The sequence below is a fragment of the Poecilia latipinna genome, unplaced genomic scaffold (assembly GCF_001443285.1).
Source record: "Poecilia latipinna isolate Pla-1442-1.1 unplaced genomic scaffold, P_latipinna-1.0 Scaffold833, whole genome shotgun sequence".
Lineage (NCBI taxonomy): Eukaryota > Metazoa > Chordata > Actinopteri > Cyprinodontiformes > Poeciliidae > Poecilia > Poecilia latipinna.
The window spans coordinates 96,507-105,427 of record NW_015113449.1 but is presented as its reverse complement, the minus strand read 5'-3'; the positions used below and the strand labels follow the sequence as shown (position 1 = coordinate 105,427).

The window sequence follows — 8,921 nt, the reverse complement described above, 5'->3', positions numbered from 1 at the left end:
ACGTTCTACTGACACTCCTTCTTCTATTCCTGACAGGTAATGTAATTTTTATTCTTTACACTATTTGTTGACCTGTGTTGCATGTATTACTACGTATGATGTATTTTAAATGTCAAGTACTCTGGTCAACACCTGCTGTTAGGAATGTGTTATATAATTTTCTTTGTTTTTTCACAAATAAAATTAACTATCTGTAATCTATTTGTTATGTCTAGTAAAATGTAAACAATTATGGAGCCAGTATTGTTCATACCGCGATAATAAATTTTTCTTACTTGAAACTGATAATCTGTGGAGGAAGCAACAGATTAGGACGGTGGCAAGGTGGGGGGAAGGGTCTTTCAACCTCAAAGACTTGAGGCTCATTGTAAAAGATAAGGATCCCAATGTCCTCATGCTGAGCAACAAGCCTGTTCATGCGTTTAAATGTCGTGAGAATTAAACAAGCAACAACAAAAGCTTCACCAAATTGTCAGCATGAAAATTGCCCCACCCGAAGATTAACTAATTTGAGCTCTGCAATGTCTAAATTGTGTTTACTTAAAAGTCAGGCAAAAAAGAAAAAGTTCTGCACTGAAGCAGTGCCAAAATTCCTTTTAGTCAAAAAGTAACAAGACTTGTTTTCACGTTAATGGAAAATATGACCCTGAAACTATGCGATGTCTAGTGTTGTCATGTGCTTGTGATTCACTATGGAGGCTCCATGTAAATATTTTCTTTAAGTTGTTTTTATCTTCAATAGAAACCGTTGAATTAGACAGCGCACTTATCACTACACTATCAGAACCACATAAAAACTTTCCTCTTCTGTTTTTGAGTTTGTCTCTGAACCGCTAATTGATTACAGGCTGCAGCTGCTGAAGAGTGTGCCGTTTTCATACTGATTTATTTTGCCTACATCCAAATCCAACCAATAAATCAGCTAAAATCTGACTCTCTGTTGCAGGAGTATTTTCACTGAGACTTAAAACTGTTTACACCAGGGCAGGGGAGATGGTGGTGCTGCACTGCCCTCAGAAAAATGATCCTAACACAAATGTTCTGTGGACCAATCAGACGAGACAGGAGATGAATCTGACCAGCATCATGTCACCACAATCAGCTGATTTGAATCAGATGGACGTGCTTCTACACGGACACAGCCTTGTGATACTCAGAGCCTCTTTGAGCCATCAGGGAAATTACTCGTGCTCAGTTAGGTAAGACCCTCAAAATTACATTTCTATCTGAATACCAGCATACATCATCAATTACGTGTGGGGTGAATTACAGAAATAAGGGCTGGCTCAGTGTGTCATCTGGATGCCTGATCAGATTAACCCGGGAAGTTAAATCCTTACGTCTTCTTCAAGCTGTTCCTTACACGTCTGCTGGGTAGGACCTCTGTTCTGAAAGAGTCCTGAAATAGGTGTCACGCATTGTTCAGCTCAGATCGGAGTCAAGGCAGCCTCTACATTTGTCTTGTGGAACATTGTGTTCAACAATATGAGTTGTTGATGAAACCTGTCAGTGGTTTCAGTAGTATCTGTTGAGTTGCTATATCTGAACATAAAAGCCTGTTATTAAGCCTGGAAACATAATATCTACATATTTAGGTTCACTTTCAGTTTTAGACTCATTTATCATCTGAACATGCAATTCAAAACTGTTTTTGACCCCTCTTCACAAAGTCATTTTAAAGCATAATCGAGTAACTATGTTACCTCCAATAGTTGGGGGGGAGGGGGGGATAATAAAAGCGCTATATCTATCAAATATGACTCAAAGGAAGTTTTACTTCTGGATCTAAAGCCTTGAAAATGGGTCTCTGTCACTTTAAAACAGTCTGAAACTCCTCCTTCAGGAAGTCCTCACGGCATCATTCCTCTAGTAACTTTTTACAATTTTTGTTAGCGTTGCTCTGAGAAGTAGCTCATACAACGAGCTCAGCAGATGCACAGTTCCACCAGGTGTTTGCTAATTGCTACTGACTAGTCTGAAGGAGCTGAGTGTTGGAGTCCCGGGGGAGAGCTGGTCTGTGAGGTGGAAGCTTGGAAACTGCAACTTTGAGGAGGAGCTGTGCCTCGAAGGCAGTGCTAGGTCCAATCAGACGTTTTACAAAGCTGAATGGCTGCCATGGGAGATTAAAGGATTTCTCAAATGTCCATGAAAGAATCAAGCTACGTTTTAGACAAGGATAACATGACATATAGCTCTAAAAAGTTGATTTTTTTACACAATGCTGCCCTGCTAAGTCTTAATGGACTATATTTTTAACAGTCAGTAAATCTGTATTGTTTGCATTGGGATGAACTTGTGGCTTTTTATTCTTTTTAAATCTGCAACCTGGTATGTTTTTCAGACAAAATATTCTTATTTATAATAGTTATCTTTTTTTAATGGAAGAAGCTTGTTAATTAGTCTGTATTGCACTGTTTATTGTTTTTATATTGATGTACCCTAAGGGACTACAGGTAAAAACTAGCCTTTATGGCAAACTCTGGCATATCATGTGATGTACATTGTCCCTTTAGAAATAAATAATCATCAACAAGTGTTCATGCTGCACTTGAAAATACAGAGAAAAAAGGCTGAATTAATTAAACAATCTCTTAAAAACCCAAATAAAATATGTTTTTTAGAGATTTTTTTTATACATCAGCCATTCTTGTTTTAATTACAGATGCTAAGTAAAACCTCTCTTGTCATATTGCTTAATGTTTTGACAGGAACGCCAGCAGAAAGTTCTGGTTCAGCCTGATTGTGTACGAACCCCAGTCCACAGAGTACGAAGAGAGGAATCGGTATTCCACAACATGCTACACACAAGAGTCCTGCACACTGTATTGTCCTACAGCGAACATCCCCACTCGTGATACTCCGAATATCACAGACAGAGGAATCACGTGGCACAAGGTATTTGAAAGCAGAGGAAGCATTGGTGTGGATAGTGTCAGCCTGTGAAGGCTGCATGATTTTCTTTCCGTTTCTTTTGAAAACTTTGTTTCAAGGTATTACAATGTGGCGATATCTTTCTACATTTAAAGATTCACTGCTTCTGAACATATCTTCCATCTGGCAGGAGGGCGAGACGGTGTCGACGCCACATGACTTCCCGAGTGCAGTGGAAAGTTACGGTGGCATCTACAAGTGCATCAGATCTTTCTTGTACAATGGTCAAATTTACAATATGAGCTTCTCAGTAATGCTGGAAATCCAGAAAAGTGGTAGGAAAATGCACTTTGATGTACATTTCTGCTCTTTATATTTTAAACTATTTTAAACATAAACTTTTTTTTTTTTTGGTATACAGAGTATGGGAAACCCGAGATCATCTCGCCACAGCAAAATGATGTGTTCCATATAGACTTAGGTGAGTTCTTGTCTGGTTTCATTCTAAGGCTGTGTCTTAAAGTTGAATCAATAATTTATGTTTTGTTTTTTTTTTCAACTCTATTTATAGGATCAACATTAGTGATAGAATGTAAAGCTGTTGCGTACTCCGACTATGACGTGGTGTTTTGGCTAAGTGAGAATTCATTTGTCGATACGGATGAGAGCCTACCTGTTTTCTACAATTTTTCAAGGTAAAAATTTTTTGACATACTGTCTGACCAAACTTGTAAAAAAAAAAAAAACACAATACAGTCAGTATTTCACTCAGATCTAGTAGAGCTAATACGTTTGCTTCTTTCCTTTCCATTCTGTTTTGCTCCTTTTAGAACCAAATATATAGATGAAGTAAATATGACAGCCTCGTTAGTCTTCAAAGACGTGTCAGAGGAGGATCTGTTGAAGAAATACACGTGTAAACTGGAGTCTGACCACCAGCAGTCAAGCTTTATCACCATCTCTCTGGCTGAAAAAAGTACACCAGGTGCATATTTACAAGTTGAGATTAATCTTTAATAAAGCACCATTAAACTGAAGTCATAATCTGCTGATTTATAACGTAACTTATTTTAATTACTACATATTATGTTCAATTTTCCTACAGCTCATCTGGTGTCTCTCTTCCCAGTCCTCTGCACTTTGGCAGTCATTGCTGTGGTTCTGATCATGGTGTTGTTACTGGCGTGCCATGTAAAAAGGTCCAAATATTCCAGTTGCAGTGCATAAGAGCATCTGTGGAGCTCCGGATCAGTTAATCATAGCTTTGACAAAGTTAGGTTAACATGTTTAGCACCAAGACAATGCCCTGGTGATGCTGCGACTGTCAGTTTCTAAAGACTAAAGTCTAAAGGAGTTCATGTTTTCAAGTATATGCTTCTACCTCACACTGCAACCAGATTATACTGCGCATTTATCAGTGTTTTTTTAATGCTCGGCTTCCCCCTAGTGGAGATGAGTTGTAAGCGCAAGTTTAATTTGACACATTCGAATCACACAGATGGTCAATTAAGCAAAATAGGCTACGTAGTGTATTAAACATTCTTCCACTGGCTTCACAGCTAATATTCTGCTGAGATAGAAAAACAAACCCACCAGCATAACTCTGCTTTGTCACAAGTACAGTGGGAAGCAATAAAAGGAAAAAAGACATCAAAACTCATTTCATAAAAGCGTAAGAACTTGATATATATCAATCAAATCAGTCAAATTTTATTTGTGCAACACATTTCAGCAACGAGACATTTTAAGTGCTTTACATGATAAAAACATAAAAATAAAAAGTCATAAACACACCGTCAACAACTGAAATGTTACATTTAGTCAAGTGCCATAGTTACGTTTTTCATTGATTATGTTTGAAAAGCAACTCCAAACAGGTGGGTTTTTAACCTAGATTTAAAAGTACTCAGTGATATAATCACATAAAAATATACAGTCACATAACATTTAATCAGTAAAGGTGTAGTCTGATTTTTATCAGACAGCTGACTGACATTGTTTTCTTGTTTTGTACATTGTGTATTGTGCTTTTTTATTACACTCATGACATAAAAGTTGACTTCTTATTGTCTTGTCTGAAGATCTACAGATGTTTCATTAGCAACTGACTGTTTTAATAAAAGTATTTGCGAATATTTAAGGATTTCATGATTTATTGTTTTACTTTTTTAATTGAATCAACTAACATAGCTACTCCGAGAGGAATGACAGATTGTAGCAAGCATAAATGAGAGTGTCTTATTATTAATGCCACAAAAAGCAGAGATCATTTCTCTACTCTGTATCAGCTCAGACTGCTCTACTTTTTCAACCTGCAACAACCAGTGTCAGCCAGCAGGGGGTGGTAGAACGTCAGCATCTTCAGCACTGAACATGAGCTTGGATTAATTTGAAATGAACGGAACAGAACTACTTAAATTTACTAAGAATTCAGCATTTAATAAAGCTAATAAGCTCTTAATGAGTTTAAATATAATTAAACTGGCATACATGGATTCATTCATCCATCCAACCATTTTTCCTTGTTTTATGTTTTGATTTGAAATAAAACCCGATTATGTCTTGCTTTGGTTACCTACAGTAAAGGGGAGGAGTCCCTCTGGGCTAAGCAGTACCACTGCGCTATGCTTATATATTTTTAGCAGACCAGCAACACTTATTTTAGTGCTGTTGATGTCATGTCGTGTCTGCCATCTTGTCCGACACTAAGAAGAGAGATTATGAAGCTGACCGCATAAGTAGCACATGACTTCAGAACAGTATCATTTCTCTGCCCAGCAAATGAACTGAAAAGAATTGGGGGAAACCTCGTCAGTGATTGAGGGAATTTTTTTTTATTGATACAACACATGAAGGCCAAACATCAATAAAGTTTCAGGCAAAGGAAACTATTGCACAATGTCAATGTGGTTTTGGAAAAACTTTGTCACCATTCTGGAAAAAAAAAAAAAAAAACAACATGATAATGATTAGCAAAGCAGTTTTGTTTTAAGTGTGAGATGGTTAAAGTATTTTAGAAGTAACCTCAACTTCACCCTGAATCTTGGCTTTCAGTCACCCTTCATCAAATCCGAGAAAAGGTGAAAAACATCTGGATTAACCAGCCACCATTTTTTTCCAGTTGACTTGTGTTTTATACGAAGAGATAAACGAAAGTAATAATCAAACAGATTCTAGAAGTTAAGTTGTGGTTAATGCACGTGTCTGCACAGACAGTGGTTGATGCGTCAGCCAACACGGTGCACTGTTATCAGTGTTTGCTCAGTGTTAACCTTACAAGGCTTTCTGCATACATAAATCCCTGGTTCACAGGTAATAGCGAGACAAAGATGAACTAAACTGGCTGTTTGAGAGAATGTTTTGTGTTTGAGTCACTTCAGAAATATTTACTAAACGAACAGCACTTTGCATAATGTGTTCATTGTGAGAATATATATATATATATTATTTTATAAAAGTTTCTCCAACTCCAGACAGAAGATTCATAGAGCTTCTCCTTTTTATACAGTGAATTAAATAGTCTTTTAGGTCTGGTAATGTTTTTTTTTTGTTTTTTTTTTGTCAGTTTCAAATGTTTCCTGAGTTCATGCATATTATATTAGCTCTTAATTATCACTCTGTTTTTGTCTCAAGTCTCTTGGGGCTTGAGCTGACAGTAAAACAAACAAACAAACAAACAAACAAACAAACAAAAAACTTGCATTTTAAAATGAAATGTAGGCCTATGTGGAAAAAAAATGGTTTCAATAATCACTGTATTTTTGGTCAGATGCAGAGTAAAGAAAACCCGAGTACAGATTATGCAGCTTCTTTGGAACAGGAGGTAAAAATCACACATGATCTCAAAGAGTTTGTGGAGGACCCTTCACCACAGCTGTGCTGTGGGTGGGTATTTTTCACGGTTACAGCGCAGCTCTTACTTGTCACTGACACAAAAACTCCGATTATATATATATTTTTTATTTTCCAATTACGGTGGAATAAACGGTGGGAGGAGGGACTACCGCGACTCAGTTCACCAGTGTCTTATAGGCGATTAAGACGAAAAGAAATCGAGGGCGGCTTAAGGAATAAGCAACTGTGCGGTGATCTTCCTTAAGTTTCACTTCATCTTCCATCACACGTTGGTAACGTCGAGGAAGTGGCTTTCAGCGCGTCGGGAGAAATTTAGGCTGGAGCCAAACAAACACGACGCTGCTGGAGGCAACCAGGATGATTCCGCTTCTTCTCGTCCTTCTTACGGGTAAGTCCATGGTGATGGTTTCTACACACGCTTACTTTTCCACAGACGCTTTAAAATGATGGTTATGTGCGGAATGACGTCACGCAAAGCGGTATGAGAGGAGAGGCTGTAGTAAATATGATTTGATACATTGTTGTGACAATGACCGCAAAATAAATGAAAGTGATTTATGCACCGCTGCTTGGTTAGATGTGGATTCGTCTTTAATTAAAAGATTTGATTTATGTGTTTATGTTGTGATCTACATGATAATTAATGATAATTATCCAAAGAAATCTAGTGAGGTAAGGTGGGCCAAATGTTGCCTAGAGAATTTCATCATAAGTAATAGATGAGAAATGCTCTTGTGCGATTACACACATCGAGTAAAGCTGCGTAATATCATCAACATGAAAGCAGTAAAAAAAAGACGAAAGTGTCTGAACTTTTTTAAAGAAGGCTGTCGGAAAAAAACAAGCATTGGTGCAAGAAACCTTCCTTCATATTGTACACCGCAAAAAATAAAATAAAATAAAAATAAAAAAAATAAAAAGAATCAGAGAGATTTTCAAAAACTGGAAAATCTTGCATGTAGTTCAGAAGAAATTTATCTAGTTTCACACCCCTGACCCCTCCTAGAAATTGGGATGTGGTTAACTTGTTGCCTTCGGTGTCTTGACAGCTACTGCAGACCATGCGGTTGACACATCTGGCAGCATGGTGCATTATTATCAAAGTTTGCATCGAGCTCAAGTGATTTGTAGAAAATTCAGATAGCCTTTTCAACCCTCACCACATGATCACTGAAGACTGACACCTTTTTAATGATTATTTAAGGTTGGACAGAAAGAAAACAGAATTGGGACTCTTTTTTTTTTTAGTCTGATGTTCAAAGTCAGGCTTGGTTAGTCAATTTAACCCACATTCAGACGTCAAGAGACATCTTTTATGTGGCTTTCTTTTCACTTTTTACCTTCCAGACCATTATTTCACGTTGTTTAACCTTTGCCTAGGGGAAATATTATAGTAATTTCTAATCTATACATGATACCATCAGTGCTGTGTGAATGGATTGAGGAGGTGCAGGCCCTTACCCCCTTACACATCCTTTTTGGTGGGCTTAGGACACAGAAACTTAATCCAATCCAAAAGTGAAAAAATTTGATGAAGTGAAGGAAAAATGTAAGCAAACAAACAAAAAAGAAACCAAAACCAAAATCCTTGGCTGATCTTTATTCTTACATCGTACTGTGAAAAAGCCTTATTGCATGTTTTTGTTCTTTTGTTACACTTCAAAGTTTAAAATCATAACCTGGTTTTAATGTCAGATAATGAAAAGCTGAGTTCAATTTAATTTGTTGTTTGCAGAGCTGATTACTGCAAGTAATCAAGGCCAAAATCACTGCTGACACATTCGGTTACATCTGGTGTGAAACTAACATTTCAGAGACAGAAGATCAGATAGAGTCCAATATGGCGGTGGTGTGATGGTCGGAATCTGCCTTGCTGCCTTGTTGCTTCAAGATCTGCACAATTTGCTGAAATTGATTCTCTCATGTTGATTTCTTACCAGAAAAATAAGTATAAAAAACATTAAAAAAATTACAAGTTGTCTTTTTTCATGTAATATTTGCATCCCGAAATGTGTCTTTATTAGCTGGATTAATGGCAAAAATGTCTGGTTTGTGAAAGGTTGTTTATCCCAAGTCTAGAGGTCAGCAGTGTATGTCCATCAACAAAAACTCAGTCCGGTGTGTCATTTCATTATAAATTTAAAACTAATTAAATAAAATTTTTCTTTCCTTTTTTGTCAAACAGCTATATATAT

At 37.0% G+C, this 8,921-nt stretch overlaps 1 pseudogene; it reads left to right on the top strand.

The window, feature by feature from the left end:
• The window catches only part of LOC106956607 (uncharacterized), an 18,983-nt pseudogene that overhangs the window by 3,295 nt on the left and 6,767 nt on the right, over positions 1-8,921 (top strand).